Below are 15,460 nucleotides of genomic sequence, written 5' to 3'. Positions count from 1 at the left end.
CATACTTAACAGATATATTATTGTAGAAGTCAGGAGGTAGACTAGAAAGTAGACGGCAGAATTAACACGTAAGTGCTATAGAAGTCAGGAGGTAGACTAGAAAGTAGACAGCATACTTAATAGGTATATTATTGTAGAAGTCAGGAGGTAGACTAGAAAGTAGACGGCAGAATTAACACGTAAGTGCTATAGAAGTCAGGAGGTAGACTAGAAAGTAGACAGCATACTTAACTGGTACAGTACTGTAGAAGTCTGGAGGTGACTAGAAAGTAGACATCATACTTAACAGGTAAGTTATTGTAGAAGTCAGGAGGTAGACTAGAAAGTAGACGGCAGACTTAGCACATAAAGTGCTATAGAAGTCAGGAGGTAGACTAGAAAGTAGACAGCATACTTAACTGGTACAGTACTGTAGAAGTCTGGAGGGACTAGAAAGTAGACATCATACTTAACAGGTAAATTATTGTAGAAGTCAGGAGGTAGACTAGAAAGTAGACGGCAGACTTAGCACATACAGTGCTATAGAAGTCAGGAGGTAGACTAGAAAGTAGACATCATACTTGATGGTATATTACTGCAAAGTCAGGAGGTAGACTAGAAAGTAGACGGCAGACTTAAGAGGTACAGTGCTGTAGAAGTCAGGAGGTAGAGTAGAAAGTAGACAGCATACCCAATAGGTAGAGTACTGTAGAAGTCTGGAGGTAGACTAGAAAGTAGACATCCTACTTAATAGATATATTATTGTAGAAGTCAGGAGGTAGAGTAGAAAGTAGACGGCAGACTTAAGAGGTACAGTGCTGTAGAAGTCTGGAGGTAGACTAGAAAGTAGACATCATACCCAATAGGTAGAGTACTGTAGAAGTCTGGAGGTGGACTAGAAAGTAGACATCATACTTAATAGGTATATTATTGTAGAAGTCAGGAGGTAGACTAGAAAGTAGACGCAGACTTAGGAGGTACAGTGATGTAGAAGTCATGGAGGTAGACTAGAAAGTAGACATCATACCCAATAGGTAGAGTACTGTAGAAGTCTAGAGGTGGACTAGAAAGTAGACATCATACTTAACAGGTACAGTTATTGTAGAAGTCAGGAGGTAGACTAGAAAGTAGAGAGCATACTTAACTGGTACATTACTGTAGAAGTCTAGGAGGTGGACTAGAAAGTAGACAGCATACTTAACAGGTACAGTGCTATAGAAGTCAGGAGGTAGACTTAGAAAGTAGACAGCATACTAACTGGTACAGTACTGTAGAAGTCTGGAGGTTGACTAGAAAGTAGACATCATACTTAACAGCTACATTACTGCAGAAGTCAGGAGGTAGACTAGAAAGTAGACAGCATACTTAACACGTACAGTGCTATAGAAGTCAGGAGGTAGACTGGAAAGTAGACATTATACTTAACAGCTACCTTATGCAGAAGTCAGGAGGTAGACTAGAAAGTAGACAGCATACTTAACACATACAGTGCTATAGAAGTCAGGAGGTAGACTTAAGAGGTACAGTGCTGTAGAAGTCAGGAGGTAGACTGGAAAGTAGACAGCATACTTAACACATACAGTGCTATAGAAGTCAGGAGGTAGACTTAAGAGGTACAGTGCTGTAGAAGTCTGGAGGTAGACTGGAAAGTAGACATCATACCCAATAGGTAGAGTACTGTAGAAGTCTGGAGGTGGACTAGAAAGTAGACCTCATACTTAACAGGTATATTATTGTAGAAGTCAGGAGGTAGACTAGAAAGTAGACAGCAGACTTAAGAGGTACAGTGCTGTAGAAGTCAGGAGGTAGAGTAGAAAGTAGACAGAATATTAACACGTACAGTACTATAGAAGTCAGGAGGTAGACTTAAGAGGTAGAGTGCTGTAGAAATCAGGAGGTAGAGTAGAAAGTAGACAGAATACTTAACACGTACAGTGCTATAGAAGTCAGGAGGTAGACTTAAGAGGTACAGTGCTGTAGAAGTCAGGAAGTAGACTTAAGAGGTACAGTGCTGTAGAAGTCCGGAGGTAGACTGGAAAGTAACAGCATACTTAACACGTACAGTGCTATAGAAGTCAGGAGGTAGACTTAAGAGGTACAGTGCTGTAGAAATCAGGAGGTAGACTAGAAAGTAGACAGATACTTAACACGGACAGTGCTATAGAAGTCAGGAGGTAGACTGAAAGTAGACATCATACTTAACAGCTACATTATTGCAGAAGTCAGGAGGTAGACTGGAAAGTAGACAGCATACTTAACACGTACAGTGCTATAGAAGTCATGAGGTAGACTAGAAAGTAGACAGCATACTTAACTGGTACAGTACTGTAGAAGTGTGGAAGTTGACTAGAAAGTAGACATCATATTAACAGCTACATTACTGCAGAAGTCAGGAGGTAGACTGGAAGTAGACAGCATACTTAACACGTACAGTGCTATAGAAGTCAGGAGGTAGACTTAACAGGTACAGTGCTGTAGAAGTCAGGAGGTAGACTGGAAAGTAGACAGCATACTTAACACGTACAGTGCTATAGAAGTTAGGAGGTAGACTTAAGAGGTACAGTGATGTAGAAGTCAGGAGGTAGAGTAGAACGTAGACAGCATACTTAAATGGTACAGTACTGTAGAAGTCTGGAGGTGGAGTAGAAAATAGACATCATACTTAACAGGTATATTATTGTAGAAGTCAGGAGGTAGACTAGGAAAGTAGACAGCATACTTAACATGTACAGTGCTATAGAAGTCAGGAGGTAGACTTAAGAGGTACAGTGCTGTAGAAATCAGGAGGTAGAGTAGCAAGTAGATAGAATACTAAACACGTACAGTGCTATAGAAGTAAGGAGGTAGACTTAAGAGGTACAGTGCTGTAGAAATCAGGAGGTAGAGTAGAAAGTAGACAGAATACTTAACATATACAGTGCTATAGAAGTCAGGAGGTAGACTTAACAGGTATAGTGCTGTAGAAGTCAGGAGGTAGACTGGAAAGTAGACAGCATACTTAACACGTACAGTGCTATAGATGTCCGGAGGTAGACTTAAGAGGTACAGTGTTGTAGAAATCAGGAGGTAGAGTAGAAAGTAGACAGAATACTAACACGTACAGTGCTATAGAAGTCAGGAGGTAGACTTAAGAGGTCCAGTGCTGTAGAAGTCAGGAGGTAGACTGGAAAGTAGACAACATACTTAACACGTACAGTGCTATAGAAGTCAGGAGGTAGACTTAACAAGTATAGTGCTGTAGAAGTCAGGAGGTAGACTTAAGAGGTACAGTGCTTAGAAATCAGAGGTAGAGTAGAAAGTAGATAGAATACTTAACACGTACAGTGCTATAGAAGTCAGGAGGTAGACTTAAGAGGTCCAGTGCTGTAGAAGTCAGGAGGTAGACTGGAAAGTAGACAACATACTTAACACGTACAGTGCTATAGAAGTCAGGAGGTAGACTTAACAAGTATAGTGCTGTAGAAGTCAGGAGGTAGACTTGAAAGTAGACAGCATACTTAACACGTACAGTGCTATAGAAGTCAGGAGGTAGACTTAAGAGGTACAGTGATGTAGAAATCAGGAGGTAGAGTAGAAAGTGGACAGAATACTTAACACGTACAGTGCTATAGAAGTCAGGAGGTAGACTTAACAGGTATAGTGCTTTAGAAGTCAGGAGGTAGACTGGAAAGTAGACAGCATACTTAACACGTACAGTGCTATAGAAGTCAGGAGGTAGACTTAAGAGGTACAGTGCTGTAGAAATCAGGAGGTAGAGTAGAAAGTAGACAGATACTTAACACGTACAGTGCTATAGAAGTCAGGAGGTAGACTGGAAAGTAGACATCATACTTAACAGCTACATTATTGCAGAAGTCAGGAGGTAGACTGGAAAGTAGACAGCATACTTAACACGTACAGTGCTATAGAAGTCAGGTGGACTAGAAAGTAGACATCTACTTAATAGGTATATTATTGTAGAAGTCAGGAGGTAGACTAGAAAGTAGACGGCAGACTTAGCACATAAAGTGCTATAGAAGTCCTGGAGGTAGATTAGAAAGTAGACAGCATACTTAACTGGTACAGTACTGTAGAAGTCTGGAGGTGGACTAGAAAGTAGACATCATACTTAACAGGTATATTATTGTAGAAGTCAGGAGGTAGACTAGAAAGTAGACGGAAGACTTAGCACATAAAGTGCTATAGAAGTCAGGAGGTAGACTAGAAAGTAGACAGCATACTTAATAGGTATATTATTGTAGAAGTCAGGAGGTAGACTAGAAAGTAGACGGCAGAATTAACACGTAAAGTGCTATAGAAGCAGGAGGTAGACTAGAAAGTAGACAGCATACTTAACTGTTACAGTACTGTAGAAGTCTGGAGGTGGACTAGAAAGTAGACATCATACTTAACAGATATATTATTGTAGAAGTCAGGAGGTAGACTAGAAAGTAGACGGCAGAATTAACACGTTAAGTGCTATAGAAGCCAGGAGGTAGACTAGAAAGTAGACAGCATACTTAACTGTTACAGTACTGTAGAAGTCTGGAGGTGGACTAGAAAGTAGACATCATACTTAACAGGTAAATTATTGTAGAAGTCAGGAGGTAGACTAGAAAGTAGACGGCAGACTTAGCACATAAAGTGCTATAGAAGTCAGAGGTAGACTAGAAAGTAGACATCATACTTGATGGGTATATTACTGCAAAAGTCAGGAGGTAGACTAGAAAGTAGACGGCAGACTTAAGAGGTACAGTGCTGTAGAAGTCAAGAGGTAGAGTAGAAAGTAGACAGCATACCCAATAGGTAGAGTACTGTAGAAGTCTGGAGGTGGACTAGAAAGTAGACATCCTACTTAATAGATATATTATTGTAGAAGTCAGGAGTAGAGTAGGAAGTAGACGGCAGACTTAAGAGGTACAGTGCTGTAGAAGTCTGGAGGTAGACTAGAAAGTAGACATCATACCCAATAGGTAGAGTACTGTAGAAGTCTGGAGGTGGACTAGAAAGTAGACATCATACTTAATAGGTATATTATTGTAGAAGTCAGGAGGTAGACTAGAAAGTAAACGGCAGACTTAAGAGGTACAGTGATGTAGAAGTCATGGAGGTAGACTAGAAAGTAGACATCATACCCAATAGGTAGAGTACTGTAGAAGTCTAGAGGTGGACTAGAAAGTAGACATCATACTTAACAGGTATATTATTGTAGAAGTCAGGAGGTAGACTAGAAAGTAGAGAGCATACTTAACTGGTACATTACTGTAGAAGTCTATGGAGGTAGACTAGAAATAGACAGCATACTTAACTGGTACAGTGCTATAGAAGTCAGGAGGTAGACTAGAAAGTAGACAGCATACTTAACTGGTACAGTACTGTAGAAGTCTGGAAGTTGACTAGAAAGTAGACATCATATTTAACAGCTACATTACTGCAGAAGTCAGGAGGTAGACTAGAAAGTAGACAGCATACTTAACACGTACAGTGCTATAGAAGTCAGGAGGTAGACTGGAAAGTAGACATTATACTTAACAGCTACATTATTGCAGAAGTCAGGAGGTAGACTAGAAAGTAGACAGCAGACTTAATACGTATAGTGCTCTAGAAGTCAGGAGGTAGACTAGAAAGTAGAACGGCATACTTAACACGTACAGTGCTATAGAAGTCAGGAGGTAGACTAGAAAGTAGACAGCATACTTAACACGTACAGTGCTATAGTTGTCAGGAGGTAGACTTAAGAGGTACAGTGCTGTAGAAGTCAGGAGGTAGACTGGAAAGTAGACAGCATACTTAACACATACAGTGCTATAGAAGTCAGGAGGTAGACTTAAGAGGTACAGTGCTGTAGAAGTCAGGAGGTAGACTGGAAAGTAGACATCATACCCAATAGGTACAGTACTGTAGAAGTCTGGAGGTGGACTAGAAAGTAGACATCATACTTAACAGGTATATTATTGTAGAAGTCAGGAGGTAGACTAGAAAGTAGACAGCAGACTTAAAAGGTACAGTGCTGTAGAAGTCAGGAGGTAGAGTAGAAAGTAGACCGAATATTTAACACGTACAGTACAATAGAAGTCAGGAGGTAGACTTAAGAGGTACAGTGCTGTAGAAATCAGGAGGTAGACTAGAAAGTAGACAGAATACTTAACACATACAGTGCTATAGAAGTCAGGAGGTAGACTTAAGAGGTACAGTGCTGTAGAAGTCAGGAGGTAGACTTAAGAGGTACAGTGCTGTAGAAGTCCGGAGGTAGACTAGAAAGTAGACAGCATACTTAACACGTACAGTGCTATAGAAGTCAGGAGGTAGACTTAAGAGGTACAGTGCTGTAGAAATCAGGAGGTAGAGTAGAAAGTAGACAGAATACTTAACACGTACAGTGCTATAGAAGTCAGGAGGTAGACTGGAAAGTAGACATCATACTTAACAGCTACATTATTGCAGAAGTCTGGAGGTAGACTGGAAAGTAGACAGCATACTTAACACGTACAGTGCTATAGAAGTCAGGTGGACTAGAAAGTAGACATCTACTTAATAGGTATATTATTGTAGAAGTCAGGAGGTAGACTAGAAAGTAGACGGCAGACTTAGCACATAAAGTGCTATAGAAGTCAGGAGGTAGACTAGAAAGTAGACAGCATACTTAATAGGTATATTATTGTAGAAGTCAGGAGGTAGACTAGAAAGTAGACGGCAGACTTAACACGTAAAGTGCTATAGAAGTCAGGAGGTAGACTAGAAAGTAGACAGCATACTTAACTGTACAGTACTGTAGAAGTCTGGAGGTGACTAGAAAGTAGACATCATACTTAACAGATATATTATTGTAGAAGTCAGGAGGTAGACTAGAAAGTAGACGGCAGAATTAACACGTAAAGTGCTATAGAAGTCAGGAGGTAGACTAGAAAGTAGACAGCATACTTAATAGGTATATTATTGTAGAAGTCAGGAGGTAGACTAGAAAGTAGACGGCAGAATTAACACGTAAGTGCTATAGAAGTCAGGAGGTAGACTAGAAAGTAGACAGCATACTTAACTGGTACAGTACTGTAGAAGTCTGGAGGTAGACTAGAAAGTAGACATCATACTTAACAGGTAAATTATTGTAGAAGTCAGGAGGTAGACTAGAAAGTAGACGGCAGACTTAGCACATAAAGTGCTATAGAAGCAGGAGGTAGACTAGAAAGTAGACAGCATACTTAACTGGTACAGTACTGTAGAAGTCTGGAGGGACTAGAAAGTAGACATCATACTTAACAGGTAAATTATTGTAGAAGTCAGGAGGTAGACTAGAAAGTAGACGCAGACTTAGCACATACAGTGCTATAGAAGTCAGGAGGTAGACTAGAAAGTAGACATCATACTTGATGGGTATATTACTGCAAAAGTCAGGAGGTAGACTAGAAAGTAGACGGCAGACTTAAGAGGTACAGTGCTGTAGAAGTCAGGAGGTAGACTAGAAAGTAGACAGCATACCCAATAGGTAGAGTACTGTAGAAGTCTGGAGGTAGACTAGAAAGTAGACATCCTACTTAATAGATATATTATTGTAGAAGTCAGGATGTAGAGTAGAAGTAGACGGCAGACTTAAGAGGTACAGTGCTGTAGAAGTCTGGAGGTAGACTAGAAAGTAGACATCATACCCAATAGGTAGAGTACTGTAGAAGTCTGGAGGTGGACTAGAAAGTAGACATCATACTTAATAGGTATATTATTGTAGAAGTCAGGAGGTAGACTAGAAAGTAGACGGCAGACTTAGGAGGTACAGTGATGTAGAAGTCATGGAGGTAGACTAGAAAGTAGACATCATACCCAATAGGTAGAGTACTGTAGAAGTCTAGAGGTGGACTAGAAAGTAGACATCATACTTAACAGGTATATTATTGTAGAAGTCAGGAGGTAGACTAGAAAGTAGAGAGCATACTTAACTGGTACATTACTGTAGAAGTTAGGAGGTGACTAGAAAGTAGACAGCATACTTAACTGGTACAGTGCTATAGAAGTCAGGAGGTAGACTTAGAAAGTAGACAGCATACATAACTGGTACAGTACTGTAGAAGTCTGGAGGTAGACTAGAAAGTAGACATCATACTTAACAGCTACATTACTGCAGAAGTCAGGAGGTAGACTAGAAAGTAGACAGCATACTTAACACGTACAGTGCTATAGAAGTCAGGAGGTAGACTGGAAAGTAGACATTATACTTAACAGCTACCTTATTGCAGAAGTCAGGAGGTAGACTAGAAAGTAGACAGCATACTTAACACATACAGTGCTATAGAAGTCAGGAGGTAGACTTAAGAGGTACAGTGCTGTAGAAGTCAGGAGGTAGACTGGAAAGTAGACAGCATACTTAACACATACAGTGCTATAGAAGTCAGGAGGTAGACTTAAGAGGTACAGTGCTGTAGAAGTCTGGAGGTAGACTGGAAAGTAGACATCATACCCAATAGGTAGAGTACTGTAGAAGTCTGGAGGTGGACTAGAAAGTAGACCTCATACTTAACAGGTACATTATTGTAGAAGTCAGGAGGTAGACTAGAAAGTAGACAGCAGACTTAAGAGGTACAGTGCTGTAGAAGTCAGGAGGTAGAGTAGAAAGTAGACAGAATACTTAACACGTACAGTACTATAGAAGTCAGGAGGTAGACTTAAGAGGTAGAGGGCTGTAGAAATCAGGAGGTAGAGTAGAAAGTAGACAGAATACTTAACACGTACAGTGCTATAGAAGTCAGGAGGTAGACTTAAGAGGTACAGTGCTGTAGAAGTCAGGAAGTAGACTTAAGAGGTACAGTGCTGTAGAAGTCCGGAGGTAGACTGGAAAGTAGACAGCATACTTAACACGTACAGTGCTATAGAAGTCAGGAGGTAGACTTAAGAGGTACAGTGCTGTAGAAATCAGGAGGTAGAGTAGAAAGTAGACAGAATACTTAACACGGACAGTGCTATAGAAGTCAGGAGGTAGACTGAAAGTAGACATCATACTTAACAGCTACATTATTGCAGAAGTCAGGAGGTAGACTAGAAAGTAGACAGCATACTTAACACGTACAGTGCTATAGAAGTCAGGAGGTAGACTAGAAAGTAGACAGCATACTTAACTGGTACAGTACTGTAGAAGTGTGGAAGTTGACTAGAAAGTAGACATCATATTAACAGCTACATTACTGCAGAAGTCAGGAGGTAGACTGGAAAGTAGACAGCATACTTAACACGTACAGTGCTATAGAAGTCAGGAGGTAGACTTAACAGGTACAGTGCTGTAGAAGTCAGGAGGTAGACTGGAAAGTAGACAGCATACTTAACACGTACAGTGCTATAGAAGTCAGGAGGTAGACTTAAGAGGTACAGTGATGTAGAAGTCAGGAGGTAGAGTAGAAAGTAGACAGCATACTTAAATGGTACAGTACTGTAGAAGTCTGGAGGTGGAGTAGAAAATAGACATCATACTTAACAGGTATATTATTGTAGAAGTCAGGAGGTAGACTGGAAAGTAGACAGCATACTTAACATGTACAGTGCTATAGAAGTCAGGAGGTAGACTTAAGAGGTACAGTGCTGTAGAAATCAGGAGGTAGAGTAGAAAGTAGACAGAATACTTAACACGTACAGTGCTATAGAAGTAGGAGGTAGACTTAAGAGGTACAGTGCTGTAGAAATCAGGAGGTAGAGTAGAAAGTAGACAGAATACTTAACATATACAGTGCTATAGAAGTCAGGAGGTAGACTTAACAGGTATAGTGCTGTAGAAGTCAGGAGGTAGACTGGAAAGTAGACAGCATACTTAACACGTACAGTGCTATAGAAGTCAGGAGGTAGACTTAAGAGGTACAGTGTTGTAGAAATCAGGAGGTAGAGTAGAAAGTAGACAGAATACTAACACGTACAGTGCTATAGAAGTCAGGAGGTAGACTTAAGAGGTCCAGTGCTGTAGAAGTCAGGAGGTAGACTGGAAAGTAGACAACATACTTAACACGTACAGTGCTATAGAAGTCAGGAGGTAGACTTAACAAGTATAGTGCTGTAGAAGTCAGGAGGTAGACTTAAGAGGTACAGTGCTTTAGAAATCAAGAGGTAGAGTAGAAAGTAGATAGAATACTTAACACGTACAGTGCTATAGAAGTCAGGAGGTAGACTTAAGAGGTCCAGTGCTGTAGAAGTCAGGAGGTAGACTGGAAAGTAGACAACATACTTAACACGTACAGTGCTATAGAAGTCAGGAGGTAGACTTAACAAGTATAGTGCTGTAGAAGTCAGGAGGTAGACTTGAAAGTAGACAGCATACTTAACACGTACAGTGCTATAGAAGTCAGGAGGTAGACTTAAGAGGTACAGTGATGTAGAAATCAAGAGGTAGAGTAGAAAGTGGACAGAATACTTAACACGTACAGTGCTATAGAAGTCAGGAGGTAGACTTAACAGGTATAGTGCTTAGAAGTCAGGAGGTAGACTGGAAAGTAGACAGCATACTTAACACGTACAGTGCTATAGAAGTCAGGAGGTAGACTTAAGAGGTACAGTGCTGTAGAAGTCAGGAGGTAGACTGGAAAGTAGACAGCATACTTAACAAGTACAGTGCTATAGAAGTCAGGAGGTAGACTTAAGAGGTACAGTGCTGTAGAAATCAGGAGGTAGAGTAGAAAGTAGACAGCATACTTAACACGTACAGTGCTATAGAAGTCAGGAGGTAGAGTAGAAAGTAGACGGCATACTTAACTGGTACAGTACTGTAGAAGTCTGGAAGTTGACTAAAAGTAGACATCCTACTTAATAGGTATATTATTGTAGAAGTCAGGAGGTAGACCAGAAAGTAGACAGCATACTTAACACGTACAGTGCTATAGAAGTCAGGAGGTAGATTAGAAAGTAGACAGCATACTTAACTGGTACAGTACTGTAGAAGTCTGGAAGTTGACTAGAAAGTAGACATCATATTAACAGCTACATTACTGCAGAAGTCAGGAGGTAGACTAGAAAGTAGACAGCATACTTAACATGTACAGTGCTATAGAAGTCTGGAGGTAGACTGAAAGTAGACATTATACTTAACAGCTACATTATTGCAGAAGTCAGGAGGTAGACTAGAAAGTAGACAGCAGACTTAATACGTATAGTGCTCTAGAAGTCAGGAGGTAGACTAGAAAGTAGACAGTATACTTAACACGTACAGTGCTGTAGAAGTCAGGAGGTAGACTAGAAAGTAGACAGCATACTTAACACGTACAGTGCTATAGAAGTCAGGAGGTAGACTAGAAAGTAGACAGCATACTTAACACGTACAGTGCTATAGAAGTCAGGAGGTACACTTAAGAGGTACAGTGCTGTAGAAGTCAGGAGGTAGACTGGAAAGTAGACAGCATACTTAACACGTACAGTGCTATAGAAGTCAGGAGGTAGACTTAAGAGGTACAGTGGTGTAGAAGTCAGGAGGTAGACTGGAAAGTAGACAGCATACTTAACACGTACAGTGCTATAGAAGTCAGGAGGTAGACTTAAGAGGTACAGTGCTGTAGAAATCAGGAGGTAGACTAGAAAGTAGACAGCATACTTAACTGGTACACTGCTATAGAAGTCAGGAGGTAGACTGGAAAGTAGACAGCATACTTAACACGTACAGTGCTATAGAAGTCAGGAGGTAGACTTAAGAGGTACAGTGCTGTAGAAGTCAGGAGGTAGACTGGAAAGTAGACAGCATATTTAACACGTACAGTGCTATAGAAGTCAGGAGGTAGACTTAAGAGGTACAGTGCTGTAGAAGTCAGGAGGTAGACTGGAAAGTAGACAGCATACTTAACACGTACAGTGCTATAGAAGTCAGGAGGTAGACTTAAGAGGTACAGTGCTGTAGAAATCAGGAGGTAGACTAGAAAGTAGACAGCATACTTAACTGGTACAGTACTGTAGAAGTCTGGAGGTGGACTAGAAAGTAGACATCCTACCTAATAGGTATATTATTGTAGAAGTCAGGAGGTAGACTAGAAAGTAGACAGCATATTTAACACGTACAGTGCTATAGAAGTCAGGAGGTAGACTAGAAAGTAGATAGCATACTTAACTGGTACAGTACTGTAGAAGTTTGGAAGTTGACTAGAAAGTAGACATCATATTTAACAGCTACATTACTGCAGAATTCAGGAGGTAGACTAGAAAGTAGACAGCATACTTAACACGTACAGTGCTATAGAAGTCAGGAGGTAGACTGGAAAGTAGACATCATATTTAACAGCTACATTATTGCAGAAGTCAGGAGGTAGACTAGAAAGTAGACAGCATACTTAACACGTACAGTGCTATAGAAGTCAGGAGGTAGACTAGAAAGTAGTCAGCATACTTAATTGGTACAGCACTGTAGAAGTGTGGAAGTTTACTAGAAAGTAGACATCATATTTAACAGCTACATTACTGCAGAAGTCAGGAGGTAGACTAGAAAGTAGACAGCATACTTAACACGTACAGTACTATAGAAGTCAGGAGGTAGACTGGAAAGTAGACATCATACTAAACAGCTACATTATTGCAGAAGTCAGGAGGTAGACTAGAAAGTAGACAGCATACTTAACACGTACAGTGCTATAGAAGTCAGGAGGTAGACTAGAAAGTAGACAGCATACCTAACTGGTACAGTACTGTTGAAGTGTGGAAGTTGACTAGAAAGTAGAAATCATATTTAAAAGCTACATTACTGCAGAAGTCAGGAGGTAGACTGGAAAGTAGACAGCATACTTAACACGTACAGTGCTATAGAAGTCAGGAGGTAGACTTAAGAGGTACAGTGCTGTAGAAATCAGGAGGTAGACTAGAAAGTAGACAGCATACTTAACTGGTACAGTACTTTAGAAGTGTGGAAGTTGACTAGAAAGTAGACATCATATTTAACAGCTACATTACTGTAGAAGTCAGGAGGTAGACTTAAGAGGTACAGTGATGTAGAAATCAGGAGGTAGAGTAGAAAGTAGACAGAATACTTAACACGTACAGTGCTATAGAAGTCAGGAGGTAGACTTAACAGGTATAGTGCTGTAGAAGTCAGGAGGTAGACTGGAAAGTAGACAGCATAATTAACACATACAGTGCTATAGAAGTCAGGAGGTAGACTTAAGAGGTACAGTGCTGTAGAAGTCAGGAGGTAGACTGGAAAGTAGACAGCATACTTAAGTACAGTGCTATAGATGTCAGGAGGTAGACTTAAGAGGTACAGTGCTGTAGAAATCAGGAGGTAGAGTAGAAAGTAGACAGCATACTTAACACGTACAGTGCTATAGAAGTCAGGAGGTAGAGTAGAAAGTAGACAGCATACTTAACTGGTACAGTACTCTAGAAGTCTGGAAGTTGACTAGAAAGTAGACATCCTACTTAATAGGTATATTATTGTAGAAGTCAGGAGGTAGACCAGAAAGTAGACAGCATACTTAACACGTACAGTGCTATAGAAGTCAGGAGGTAGACTAGAAAGTAGACAGCATACTTAACTGGTACAGTACTGTAGAAGTCAGGAGGTAGACTAGTAAGTAGACAGCATACTTAACACGTACAGTGCTATAGAAGTCAGGAGGTAGACTTAAGAGGTACAGTGCTGTAGAAGTCAGGAGGTAGACTGGAAAGTAGACAGCATACTTAACACGTACAGTACTATAGAAGTCAGGAGGTAGACTTAAGAGGTACAGTGCTGTAGAAATCAGGAGGTAGACTAGAAAGTAGACAGCATACTCAACACGTATGGTGCTCTAGAAGTCAGGAGGTAGACTAGAAAGTAGACAGCATACTTAACAAATACAGTGCTATAGAAGTCAGGAGGTAGACTAGTAAGTAGACAGCATACTTAACATGTACAGTGCTATAGAAGTCAGGAGGTAGACTTAAGAGGTACAGTGCTGTAGAAGTCAGGAGGTAGACTGGAAAGTAGACAGCATACTTAACACGTACAGTGCTATAGAAGTCAGGAGGTAGACTTAAGAGGTACAGTGCTGTAGAAATCAGGAGGTAGACTAGAAAGTAGACAGCATACTTAACTGGTACAGTGCTATTGAAGTCAGGAGGTAGACTGGAAAGTAGACTGTATACTTAACACGTACAGTGCTATAGAAGTCAGGAGGTAGACTTAAGAGGTACAGTGCTGTAGAAGTCAGGAGGTAGACTGGAAAGTAGACAGCATACTTAACACGTACAGTGCTATAGAAGTCAGGAGGTAGACTTAAGAGGTACAGTGCTGTAGAAGTCAGGAGGTAGACTGGAAAGTAGACAGCATACTTAACACGTACAGTGCTATAGAAGTCAGGAGGTAGACTTAAGAGGTACAGTGCTGTAGAAATCAGGAGGTAGACTAGAAAGTAGACAGCATACTTAACTGGTACAGTACTGTAGAAGTCTGGAGGTGGACTAGAAAGTAGACATCCTACCTAATAGGTATATTATTGTAGAAGTCAGGAGGTAGACTAGAAAGTAGACAGCATACTTAACACGTAAAGTGCTATAGAAGTCAGGAGGTAGACTAGAAAGTAGACAGCATACTTAACTGGTACAGTACTGTAGAAGTGTGGAAGTTGACTAGAAAGTAGACATCATATTTAACAGCTACATTACTGCAGAAGTCAGGAGGTAGACTAGAAAGGAGACAGCATACTTAACACGTACAGTGCTATAGAAGTCAGGAGGTAGACTGGAAAGTAGACATCATACTTAACAGCTACATTATTGCAGAAGTCACAAGGTAGACTAGAAAGTAGACAGCATACTTAACAGCTACATTATTGCAGAAGTCAGGAGGTAGACTAGAAAGTAGACAGCATACTTAACACGTACAGTGCTATAGAAGTCAGGAGGTAGACTAGAAAGTAGTCAGCATACTTAACTGGTACAGTACTGTAGAAGTGTGGAAGTTGACTAGAAAGTAGACATCATATTTAAAAGCTACATTACTGCAGAAGTCAGGAGGTAGACTAGAAAGTAGACAGCATACTTAACACGTACAGTGCTATAGAAGTCAGGAGGTAGAGTAGAAAGTAGACAGCATACTTAACTGGTACAGTACTGTAGAAGTGTGGAAGTTGACTAGAAAGTAGACATCATATTTAACAGCTACATTACTGCAGAAGTCAGGAGGTAGACTGGACAGTAGACAGCATACTTAACACGTACAGTGCTATAGAAGTCAGGAGGTAGACTTAACAGGTACAGTGCTGTAGAAGTCAGGAGGTAGACTGGAAAGTAGACAGCATACTTAACACGTACAGTGCTATAGAAGTTAGGAGGTAGACTTAAGAGGTACAGTGATGTAGAAATCAGGAGGTAGAGTAGAACGTAGACAGCATACTTAAATGGTACAGTACTGTAGAAGTCTGGAGGTGGAGTAGAAAATAGACATCATACTTAACAGGTATATTATTGTAGAAGTCAGGAGGTAGACTGGAAAGTAGACAGCATACTTAACATGTTCAGTGCTATAGAAGTCAGGAGGTAGACTTAAGAGGTACAGTGCTGTAGAAATCAGGAGGTAGAGTAGCAA

Source organism: Palaemon carinicauda, chromosome 20 (genome assembly GCF_036898095.1).
Source record: "Palaemon carinicauda isolate YSFRI2023 chromosome 20, ASM3689809v2, whole genome shotgun sequence".
Lineage (NCBI taxonomy): Eukaryota > Metazoa > Arthropoda > Malacostraca > Decapoda > Palaemonidae > Palaemon > Palaemon carinicauda.
This window is presented reverse-complemented; position numbering follows the sequence as displayed.